Genomic DNA, 12,951 nt, shown 5'->3' with positions numbered 1-12,951 from the left:
TGTACGAAGGTTGAAGACGCTAGGCGTCCCAATCCTCCAACTATTGGGGCACTAACGATATTCGCATATCCATGAAGTAATCGTCCTTAGTATGCACCGTTGCTAAGACTCGTCGTTTCGAAGCATCTCGTGATGTTATAGATTCTACGTGTGCATACAACGGGTGCAAGCCAGATTTGCATATGCGAATACTAAGGTTAAAATTTACGAGCCTAGCATGTACAGACATGGTCTCGGAAAGTCGTCATGATATGATGGATAAAATTATGAGTGAAATTGTTCATCATATTACAAAGTTACTAATAGTGAAATCTGGAACACTTGTCATATGATGATCAACTTCAAAATAAGAACCTCAAGGTTATTGGTATTTGACCAACAAACCTAGAAGTTATTGAAGGTGAAGTGTTTTCTGAGAATGAGGAAAGCTAAAAGAGAAACTACACAAGATATTTTGGCAGAAAGAAAGAAAAAGACTAGAAAGTCTAGCTCAGGTGTATATAGATGATATACAAGTTATGTATGTATTCCTTGTTTGGTCACATAATAAAATTCTTGGGTATTTGTACCAGATTGGTTGGTATGAGATGTCATACAATACAACGCAATACAAGAATATGATGGCCTAAGTGACTGATAAGGAATATGGTAATAATGCACGTCTGGGACATAATAAGGTGTTATTATGTTTGTCGTTGGAATTCTACTTAGCCCTTAGAATTTATAATAAAGAACTTAGTAAATTGTTATTTTGCTCTGGTCAAATGAAAACAATGAGTTGTTCAAATTATGACATTACTCCATGTACGATGGATAAGTTATTATAAATCTTAATGGTGAAACACACATACATAACACTGACGCTAAAATACGATAAGGCAAATGATTTGAATTCCACTTATTTATGGAACCGCCATTTAGTTCATGTTAGAGAGGAACGCATGAAGGAACTCCATGCAAATGGATTTTTGGAGTCATTTGATTTTTGAATCGTTTGGCGCTTGCAAATCTTTTCTAAAGAGAATGGCTGAAATACCGTTCATAGGCCAAGAGTTGAACGGGCAACTAACTTAGTGGAAACATACATGATGATATATGTGGTTCACTGGGCATGGTTGTGTGCGGGAGATTCTTCTACTTCATGAAAACTTCCAACAATGAATTGAGTATATATATGTGGATATATTCGATAAGGAAGAAGTTTGAAACATTTGAATGGATTCAAATAAATTTCAGCATGAAGTGGAAATCATCGTAATAGAAAAAGTCAAATATCTATGATTGGATCATGGTGGAAATATTTGAATTACGAGTTTTAGCGAACATCTAAGAGAGTTATGAAATTATTCTACAACTCACGTTTCTTGGAGTATCATAGTGATGATGAAGTATCCGAGAGACGTATCCAAACCTTGTTGGATTAATGATGAGATAAAATAGTATTAAGCCATTATATTTTTAAGGATTATGCTTTAGAGACTGCCGCTTTTACACCGAATAGAGCATCATCATGATCCATTGAAATGACACCATACGAGTTATGGCATGGGTATGAACCCTAATAGTCCTTTCTTAAAATTTTGGTATGCATAGCATAAGTAAGTAAGTTTACAACCAAAATCGGATGAATGTCTTTGTTGGTTCTCCCAAAGAATTAATTGGGAATTCTTTCCGCTATGGAGACAAAGACAAAAGTGTTTGTCGATGTTTCTTACTTATTTCAAAGAAATTGTTTCTAGCGAACTATTTGAGTGGGAGGACAATGGAACTTGATAAGGTTCACTAGCAAGAATGGGCGCGGCGGCACGCCGTGCCGACTATGTAATACAATGTTCTTAATAATTCTAAGACCATACTTAAATTGATAAAAGTAATGAATATTTTCATGTCTAAACAATAGGTTTTAAGGTAGTTGATAAGAAATTTGATAGACCATACAATTAAATTATGTATAAAAAATTGACCTGACCTGAGAATCAAGTAAGTAAACAGGCATCAGAAAGACGCATAAATCAAGTCTGGTAATAATAACTGGTATTTCATATTGATCATTCTATTGTACATAAGCACACCGCGCCAGTGAGGCAACATTCATAGTTGTAAGGAGTTTGTTACATCATCTGTGAGTGGTGACACTTAGGATGAAAATCCACTTATAAAAAGAAGTTAGCTTGTTCGTATTAATATATAATTGGAACTCATTTGCATAGTTAATTGTCATGCATAAATGTCATAGATCGTAAATTCTATCTAGTATACAGGACAACACTTTTTAGATATGTTAAAGAAGCACAGAATGATGGGTCGCATCGATGTTCCCATATATTTGAATTGCCAGTGCTCGGCGCTGTCATCTTCATGGTTGGAGGAGAGGATGGTGTGAGCTCTCCACTTGGTGCATCGTGTTCTTCTTTAGTAATGTGATTAGCATTCTTATATAGACCGGTGTGCCATATTGAGAACCAATAAACATATCCATTGATGAAAAGTCCTTGTTAGTTCCTAGTGCCTCTATGATCTTTTCATCAATAGACAGATGAATGGTCATATCACTGGAATAGATTGAATCACTGTATTAATTGTCAATCGGGGACTCGACCACAATGCCTTCTTGAATCGGTCATCATACTTCGCATGTACACAAACAACAGATATACTATGAAAATTTACATTGTGTGTGAAATGAAAAAAAAAGGTAGTCGAATTCTAAGAAATGAATAAAAAGTAAAGATTTTTTTGACACGGATAATTTCAGGAAAAGGACATCAAAGTAGTAATAAACAATTGATCTAGGCATATGATAAACATTTAATAAGTATAAAGGAACAATTGTTCCGGGCTGGTAGAAATCTTTTCATAGCAACAAAAACATTTGACAAATCGAAGCATGTACTTGACTTGAATATTAAATATAAGTTCAAGATTTGCGCAGGCCAATTGATCTGATGCACAGGCCCTGAGTACAGTTAAGAATAGAGTAAAAAATGATAAAAGACACATATTACATATTAAGAGATTGTAGTGAAGTGATACTGTGGAAGCCATGTACTGATATCATGGTCTACATGACCAAGTACAATTGAGAAGCAGGTAGAAATGATAAAGTAAATAAGTTGCCTGCTAAATAGCAGCACCATATATCTCTTGAATTTGGGCAGCTGACGTCTAAGGCCAACATATGCATGTGGCGTCCACAACAATGTGTGCTGCTTTGTCCTGTAGAGGACCAGACATTCTACATCTTGGCACTGTTAAGCGTTGACGGTCACCATGGCTCCAGGCCTAGCACTGGTGCCCTCCATATATCTTCTTGTTCATCCCTGCGGTCCACTCAGATTATTTCAGCTAAGCTAGCTATTAATCCAGGTCACATGGAAATGTTTCCTCTGAGAAAGTGCACTTCCCACAAAATGATTGATGAAAAAACATGCAACTATTAATTTCTTTGTCTGTCGTCTTGATTACCTATCACCTCTCTCAGAACTATGCGTGCACAAAGAAGAAAGAGTGGAGCGGCAACGCAAGCAGTAGGAATCAACTTTAGACTCACCACAACAACTCAGGAATTTATATTGAAAATCTTAACTCTAAAAAAGATGAGCTATCACTTTGTGCACAATTGCACATGTCCTATTGTTATACCATACTATATTAAATCTTTAGAAACTTGAACTGCATGCACATGTCTTATTCCTAAACTTAGAAGACGTTTGGCAACAAAGTGCAGTAGCACAGACATGAGGAACTAAGTATTTTTCCTCAAGATCAGTAGGCACGAAGCATAGGCACCCAGATGAAATAGAAGCACCGAAATTAGAAGAAAGCGCCAACCCAGAAATGTCCAGTAATGCAGGACCATCAGCATAATGTAATAACGAAGAAATGCTAAAACTTTAATACCCATGATTTCCAAAGAAAGTAATCCAAAACTATAGTTAGCAAGCTGGCATGGTCTGATGTTGGACTACTGAGATCTCCCTATAGCTCGATAAATTTTCTTCCTTGTGCCGAATCAATTTGCTGCTATAAGTATACACACCAGTAGCATTGCCAATCACAACAGGATTCATGAAAGTGTCTACCTCATTAGTAACCATAACGGTGTTTGAGTTTCAGAAGATAAATCTCCGTTGTCACCCAAGAAAGAGTGCAAGCACATCACGAAAAATTCAATAACTGATAGCACTGTTCAGTAGGTTTCCTCATGGGCCATATACCAATATTTTTAAACATAAAACAATGGTGAATAACAGTTTTAAAAATCGTATACATCAGGTTCTCTTAAATTATCAAATTCATTGGTTTAGAATATTCTGCAAGAGTAAAAAGGGCTCTTGCCCAATTAGCCAATTTAAACATCGAAAATTGCACCCAGGTGCATACAATATCTAAGGTTGGTCGCACTTCTAGTTAAATATTTCATCACAATGTGACTGCAAATAATTAACTACTGCAAATGTACCAACTTAGCCTGAGCTCAATTTCAAGATATGAATCGATAATTTTCTGACACATATTCTGAGAAACTACACACACACAAAATTACAGGGGTCCGGGGCGGTGTTCAGCTAGACATAAAAATAAATATGTCCGTTCACATCGAAGAATTTTGTCGAGTCATTATAGACTTATAGTGATTAAATGTTATCCCAAGAGAAAATGTAATGCATAGCCACTGGGAATACATACAACGCTTGAAGACAAATGGATATAAGAGAGTTATCACATACGAAAATTTGGCTACATTCAAAAACTAAGTAAATAACAAAGTACATAAAAACCTAAGTGTGTTAGACAGGAATATAAGAGTGTTGGCGTTGCATACCAAACTTTTAGAAAAAAAAACACTTCAGCTCTTATTTGCAAATAACATGAAATAAAATAAATATATATAGATGATACACTTACCAAATGACCAATGAACAAACATGAGTTATAAGACAAATGGATATAAGAGAGTTATCACATACGAAAATTTGGCTACATTCAAAAACTAAGTAAATAACAAAGTACATAAAAACCTAAGTGTGTTAGACAGGAATATAAGAGTGTTGGCGTTGCATACCAAACTTTTAGAAAAAAAAAACACTTCAGCTCTTATTTGCAAATAACATGAAATAAAATAAATATATATAGATGATACACTTACCAAATGACCAATGAACAAACATGAGTTATATGGTTACTAAGTATTGTACAAAAAAATTATTTATTGCTACACTGAAAAGGGTCAAGTGGTAAAGAACCCGGTTAATACATTTGCCATACCAACGCGTACTGGGACATGTCATTGCCTTATTCATGTTTATTAGACCAGATCATTCCGCTTTATAGGATCGTGAATTTGACACGTTGATGGGGTACCATAGGTGTAGAAAATTGTAGGAACAACACAAAGCACAACAACCTGCATCTAGATGAATAATTGTGTATGAGATAAGCATAATAACCAAATTAATCCCAAGTAATGGAGTAGAAGTAAAGGATAAAAGCACACCCAAAAATTAAACAAACGCAATCAATCAAAATTGGAGGAAAAAGACATACTAATAGAACAACCAGCAGTAACCAGCAGCAATGATGACTTCCATCTCACCAGCATTTGTGACAGATTCAACCTAGAGAAGAGTAAACAACAATACTGGAAAGAATCAACCAAAAAAACATCTTTACCAACATGCTTATGTTTTGCACGACGTGCCCGCTGCAGCCGTAGTGTGGCTACATGTTGGGAACAAAAAAGGTCCTTTCTCAATACCATTTGAGGGGGCTAGTTATTCTCAAAGACCAAATTCTATCCCGGTGTAATATTAAACAAGAAGGATTATCATGTGCAAACCAAAGATGAGACTCTATGTCAGTGTGATACAAAATCAAAGAGATTATACCCTGTTGTGATTGTTGAAAATAGCAAAAGAATCTAGCTCTATTTGTTGCAAGATGAACTACCTAATGTAGAAGAATCAATAGCTTTAATGGTAGATATATAATATATCTAAATAATCACAAGCTCAGTAAAATCTTATCATATTTGTGCAAACCTGACTGCCAATAGCCAAACAACTTTGAGTGAGTCCACGGTTCTCATATAAGGCCCATCTTGTGCAATCAAGTACATTTTATAATTTCATAGTGCAATTGTTGTGCACAGTTCTTATATACAGTCCCATCTTGTGCAATCTAGTGGAAATATTTTGGAGCATGAAACGTGAACCACGGTATTAGCATGTTTCTAAATCCAAATGCAAGCAACATATTCCAGATCGCCAGGAAACAAAAACATCAACGATGTAATGACCTGAAAAAGGTGAAAAGTGTTACCATCTAAACACTCAAGCGGCCGTTTGCCAAGAAGAATTCGATGCCTCGGCACTCGGCAGACTGGGTTAGCAGGTGAAAAAAAAAAGACTCACAAACCGGGATTAACAGGTAGAGACGATGGATGGCCAACAACAGAATCCCTGACCGGGCCATACAGGCCAAAGTACAGCGCCATCTGAACCATAGAGCTCTGGGCTAGAGGTAAAGAGCAGGAGCACGAGATTACCAATGGAGAATAGACATTAGATAACAACAGATGCTAGTATATGCCAGTACCAACACTGTTGGTCCATAGAATCAAAAACATCAAAGATTAAAACTGAACATACCAGCAGTATGATGATGCAAAGCAGGCACTTACCGCGACACAAGCAACCAGCATGACTGACAAAACCCATAAATTTTGCACAAGAACTGCACACAAAGAACTACATATTAATTGAAAGAAAAAGAAGTAGAAAATAGACAGGGAAGGGGAACCACACACACCTTCAGAAGTGGAGAAACCGGATGCAATATCCCAAGCCAATAACCACCGGTGTGGTTGGGCGTCGGCGACCAAGAAGAGACGACTACAACCCTCTGTTACCAGGAACCGCCAATTGACGGGATCCCCACGACATGTAACAGTAGATCAGCTGCTCATCACCACGGGCCTGTGGACAGCAGCCACCAGGATCCCCTTCGTCGGTGCGCTGCTCCGCTCCCTGCGCTTTGAGCTGGAATTGCTACGGGCTTTCGCTAGTGGCCGACAGCATAATTTTCCATACCCGAGGTGGTCCCTGCCGGTGGGCACCGTCGGATCCTCCGCCGGCTTCAGCGGCCGCTCGGGGCCACGACGTGGCTGGCACGGCTTGGCGTCGCGTTGTGCCATGACAACGGCATGTCCGGCCTCTTCCTCGCACCGGCCCAGGACATCGCCGGACACTTGCCGCAAGAACCACGACAGCAGCATCGAAAACGTCGGCGAGGGCTGTCGGCGTTCCCCGCCGGTAGTCAACCTCCACATCAGGGGAAATCAGGGCGGGAGGCTCGGGCATGGGGCAGAACGGTGGAGGTGGACGGACGATGATCTTGCGCGCTCGTGCGCCGCGCCGCAAGGGTTTCCCCGCCGTCGTTGCCTCCCGCTTTTTCCGCTGCAACCCTTATCTCCGGCTGCACACTTTGCTCGCATCTATGGGAGAGATATGAACTGAGAGAGAGGCGAAGGGGAATTTCTGGAGATACTGACCACGTGGGAGACAAAACTCATCGTCAAAGCGGTGCTATCGGGCCCACACAGCCCAGTCTACTTTGTACCTATGGCCACACCAGCTACATACCACAGCAACCAACCAGTGAAGTAGTAGCCTGTTACCCTAAACTGCTAGACAACATCAAATGGTACACGAAAAAAAGGCAACGGAAATCAAAGAACCGGAAGCACACGCAAGGTTAATTCCCAGCAAGGTTCAAAATTCTTACAAAAAAGAAGTTTGTTACACTTTAATATAGTACTTATGAACCTGAGCATGATGATCAGAGTAGCACAACATCGAAAATGGTTCCGGAAGCAGCTACGAAGATCATGGCTCCCATGTCTACAAAGTGTTATAGTCATGGAGATCAAAGTACTTATTGAACCTTGTAGATGTGGTTTATTTTGTGATCAAATAAATGATTTGTGGACAAAGGATTGTTTTTGAACAATGATAAACCAACTACATACAAAGAAGTTATGATGGGCCCTGACTCCGTTAAAATGGCTGTGCGCCATGAAATCCAAGATAGGTAAATACTTTTTGAAATGAAATGGATCTATAAAATAGATGGACTTGGATGGAATATCCTTAAAGAAGCTTGACTTATCGAAAAGTTGTTTACGACAAAGTTCAAAGAGTTGACTACGATAAGATTAGATCTTCCGTGGCAATGCTTATAGTCTATGTGGATTATTCTAGGAATCGCTACATATTTCTTTTATGAGGTATGATAGTAGGATGGCAGAAATACATTCCTTACCAGAAGTATGTATGAAGGATGTATACCAGATACAACCAAGAGTTTTTCTGGTCCGTGGAATACTAGATAGGTATACAAACTTCAATTGGATGAAGTGAGTATCGCGGAGTTGGAATCTTCACCGGATGAAATAATCAAAGAGTTTTGATTTCATCAGAAACGATGAAGATGCTTGCATTTGCAAGAAATTAAGAGGGAGCGCTGAGACATGTTTATAATACTTTATGTAGATGACATATAGTTGGTTATAAATGATGTAATTATATACTTGATTAAAAGGTTTCATTGAGAATTAACTTCAATGAAAGGATATGGACTGAAACATATTTAGTGTTAAGATCTATGAAGATAGATTGAAACACATAATAAGTTTAAGTCAAAGTACATAGAATGAATATTGAAGTAGTTCAATATAAAAATATTAAGAAGGTGTTCCTTTCCATGTGAAGGTTTAACAAGACTTGAGTGTATTTGACACTCGATGAGTAAAAGCACATGAGTGATTTTAGATCACGAATAATATGTACAAAGTCAGATGTCCTGTGCTCTAAAGTGTTACGAGCATATACCAGAATGATTCATGTAATGATCATTGGACAACAGTAAGAATATCCCTGAGTGCTTTAGAAGAACCAAGGATATATATATATATAGTTTTTGTATGGGGTAATGTCAAACAAATCGCTGTAAGGTGTTGCACCGATATTAGTTTGGTCACATATAAAAATGAATTTCAAATCTCAATTAGGCTAAGTGTTGTTTAAAAGGTAGCACAATGAGCTAGAAGAAGTCTATGCTAGATTTAGATCAGTTCTAAATATTGTGACGGATTCTACAAACGAAGGCAGAGTATGTCATTGTTTTGACAATGACTGAGGATGTTAAGTTAAGGAGTTCTTTGAGAACTTGGTGTAGTTCCGATAGTGTCTGAACTTTGAAGCTATATTGTGTATGACAATATTAGTGACTTATTTTCAGACCGCGGAATTAAGGTTCCACCATAGGACTAAGCATATAAAATTAATGCCGACTCATTTGGAAAATGAGTGATACGTTGAGACGCAAATGAATTGCAAAATACATACGTTTCTGAGCGTGTCAGATCCGTTGACTAAAACCTCTCCCGTGAGCAAAACATGATAAGCACCAGAAGGCCAAGGTGTTATATCTTTTCAAATGTAAACTAGATTATTGACTCTAGTGCAAGTGGGAGACTGTTGGAGATATGCCCAAGAGGCAATAATAAATTAGTTATTGTTATATCTTAGTGTTCATGATAAATGTTTACATCCCATGCCATAATTGTATTAACCGAAACATTGATACATGTGTGTTATGTAAACAACAAGGAGTCCCTAGTAAGCCTTGTTGGAGATATGCCCAAGAGGCAATAATAAAATGGTTATTATAATATATCTTTGTGTTTATGATAATGTTTACATACCATGCTATAATTTTATTAATCGAAACATTGATACATGTGTGTTATGTGAACAACAAGGAGTCCCTAGTAAGCCTCTTGTATAACTAGCTTGTTGATTAATAGATGATTAGTTTCATAATCATGAACATTGGATGTTATTAATAACAAGGTTATATCATTATATGAATGATGTAATGGACACACCCAATTAAGCGTAGCATAAGATCACGTCAGTAAGTTATTTGCTATAAGCTTTCGATACATAGTTACCTAGTCCTTTCGACCATGAGATCATGTAAATCACTTATACTAGAAAGGTACTTTGATTACATCAAACGCCACTGCGTAAATGGGTGGTTATAAAGGTGGGATTAAGTATCCGGAAAGTATGAGTTGAGGCATATGGATCAATAGTGGGATTTGTCCATCCCGATGACGGATAGATATACTCTGGGCCCTCTCGGTGGAATGTCGTCTAATGTCTTGCAAGCATATGAATAAGTTCATAAGAGACCACATACCACGGTACGAGTAAAGAGTACCTGTCAGGAGACGAGTTTGAACAAGGTATAGAGTGATACCGATGATCAAACCTCGGACAAGTAAAATATCGCGTGACAAAGGGAATTGGTATCGTATGTGAATGGTTCATTCGATCACTAAGTCATCGTTGAATATGTGGGAGCCATTATGGATCTCCAGATCCCGCTATTGGTTATTGGTCGAAGAAGAGTTCTCAACCATGTCTACATAGTTCACGAACCGTAGGGTGACACACTTAAGGTTTGATGTTGTAATAGTAGAACTTGAATATGGAATGGAGTTCGAAGTATTGTTCGAAGTCTCGGATGGGATCCCGGACATCACGAGGAGTTCCGGAATGGTCCGGAGAATAAGATTCATATATAGGAAGTCATATTCCAAGTTTGGAAATGATCCGGTGCATTTATGGAAGGTTCTAGAAGGTTCTAGAAAAGTCCGGAAGAAATCACTAAGGAAGGAGGAGTCCCGGAGGGACTCCACCTCCCCATGGCCGGCCAACCCTAGAGGGGGGAGTCCAAGGTGGACTCCACCAAGGGGGCCGGCCACCCCCCTTCATGGAAGGGTGGGAATCCCACTTGGGTGGGAGTCCCACCTTGGGTAGGTTTCCCTACTACATGGAAGGTTTTGGGTTCGGGTCTTATTTGAAGACTTGTAGTCCAACACTTGGGGATCCACCTATATAATGAGGGGCATAGGGGAGGGGGCCGGCCACTACAAGCCACCAAGCTGGCCGCATCCCTTGAGGCCGGCCACCCCCTCTCCCAAACCCTAGCCGCCCCTCTCTCCTCCACCTCTCCCGCACGCTTAGCGAAGCTCCGCCGGAGTTCTCCATCGCCATCGCCACCACGCCGTCGTGCTGCCGGAGTCAAGGAGGAGCTACTACTTCCGCTGCCCGCTGGAACGGGGAGAAGGACGTCGTCTTCATCAACACCGAACGTGTGACCGAGTACGGAGGTGCTGCCCGATCGTGGTACCGTGATCAAGATCTTCTACGCGCTTTTGCAAGCGGCAAGTGATCGTCTACCGCAGCAATAAGAGCCTACTCTTATAGGCTTTGGAAATCTTCAAGGGTGAGTCTTGATCATCCCCTCGTTGCTCCCTTCTTCTAGATTGCATCTTGGCTTGGATTGCGTTCTCGCGGTAGGAAATTTTTTTTGTTTTCTATGCAACGAATCCCTACAGTGGTATCAGAGCCGTGTCTATGCATAGATGGTTGCACGAGTAGAACACAATGGTTTTGTGGGCGTTGATGCTTTTGTTGTCTTTAGTTTGAGTACTTTGCATCTTTGTGGCATAGTGGGATGAAGCGGCTCGGGCTAACTTTACATGACCGCGTTCATGAGATTTGCTCCACGCTCGACATGCAACTTGTATTGCATAAGTGGCTTTGCGGGTGTCTGTCTCTCCTACTATAGTGAAGATTCAATTTACTCTTCTATTGACAACACTAGTATCACCGTTGTGGTTCATGTTCGTAGGTAGATTGGATCTCACTCGAAAACCCTAAACCACGTAAAATATGCACACCAAATTAGAGAATGTCTAACTTGTTTTTGCAGGGTTTGGTGATGTGATATGGCCATAATGTGATGATGACTATGTATGAGATGATCATTATTGTATTGTGGCAACCGGCAGGAGCCTTATGGTTGTCTTTAAATTTCATGTTGAGAAGTATTTCAAAGTAGTTGTAATAGTTGCTACATGAGGTGAACAATCATGAAGACAGCGCCATGGACCTTGACGCTACGCCGACGATGATGGAGATCATGCCCGTTGATGATGGAGATCATGTCCGTGCTTTGGAGATGAAGATCGAAGGCGCAAAGACTAAAGGGCCATATCATATCACATATGAATTGCATGTGATGTTAATCCTTTATGCATCTTATTTTGCTTAGAACGCGATGGTAGCATTATAAGATGATCCCTCACATTAATATCAAGATAATAAAGTGTTCTCCCCTCGTATGCACCATTGATATAGTTCGTCGTTTCGAAGCATCTCGTGATGATCGGATGTGATAGACTCAACGTTCACATAAAACGGGTGTAAGCCATGTTGCACACGCGGAATACTTGGGTTTGCTTGACGAGCCTAGCATGTACAGACATGGCCTCGGGACAACGGAAACCGAAAGGTTGAACACGAGTCATATGGATGATATGATCAACATGTTGATGTTCACCATTGAAGCTACATCATCTCACGTGATGATCGGTTTTGGTGTAGTGGATCTGGATCGTGTACCACTTAACAACTATGAGGGATGTTGTATTAAGTGGGAGTTCATTAGTAATTAGACTAAAACATGAACTAATTATCATAAACATAGTCTGAGTAGTATTTTGAATTAATTTGTAGTATTGGCATCCGTTTTCTACCAAGCGCTAGTCTTGTAATTGAGATAGGAATACTGTTAAAAATCTGACAAGAAACTTTACGGACTGGTACCGTATTGTTAAAGAATCAAGAAATGATTAAGTCCTATTGCAAACTTTTAGTAAACCTCACATTGTTGATTCAAAGAACTATGATTTCAATTAGTACCTAAAGTTATCTTGTCTCCACGAAACTTGAAGTTCAAATCTGTTTGAAAAAGTAAGGAGCTGAAAATTTAGTTTTCAGAAATAAGCAAGGTATGAGATATATGTGATATCTA

At 39.3% G+C, this 12,951-nt stretch overlaps 1 long non-coding RNA gene across 2 annotated transcripts; it reads right to left on the bottom strand.

The window, feature by feature from the left end:
* Window positions 1-2,888: 2,888 nt before the first annotated feature.
* LOC127301043 (uncharacterized) lies at window positions 2,889-9,913 on the bottom strand. 2 transcript variants are annotated; one of them, XR_007851825.2, is made up of 3 exons: window positions 6,811-9,838; window positions 6,683-6,735; window positions 2,889-6,516 (listed from the first exon to the last, which is right to left on the bottom strand). It is a non-coding gene; the product is annotated as an uncharacterized lncRNA (long non-coding RNA). The 2 variants fall into 2 exon arrangements; XR_007851824.2 differs by having other exon boundaries at window positions 2,889-6,735; window positions 6,811-9,913.
* Between the last annotated feature and the right edge of the window lie 3,038 nt (window positions 9,914-12,951).

Source organism: Lolium perenne, chromosome 7, assembly GCF_019359855.2.
Source record: "Lolium perenne isolate Kyuss_39 chromosome 7, Kyuss_2.0, whole genome shotgun sequence".
NCBI classification, from domain to species: Eukaryota; Viridiplantae; Streptophyta; class Magnoliopsida; order Poales; family Poaceae; genus Lolium; species Lolium perenne.
Note: the sequence above shows the minus strand (reverse complement) of the source record. Positions and strands in the feature narration are given on the sequence as shown.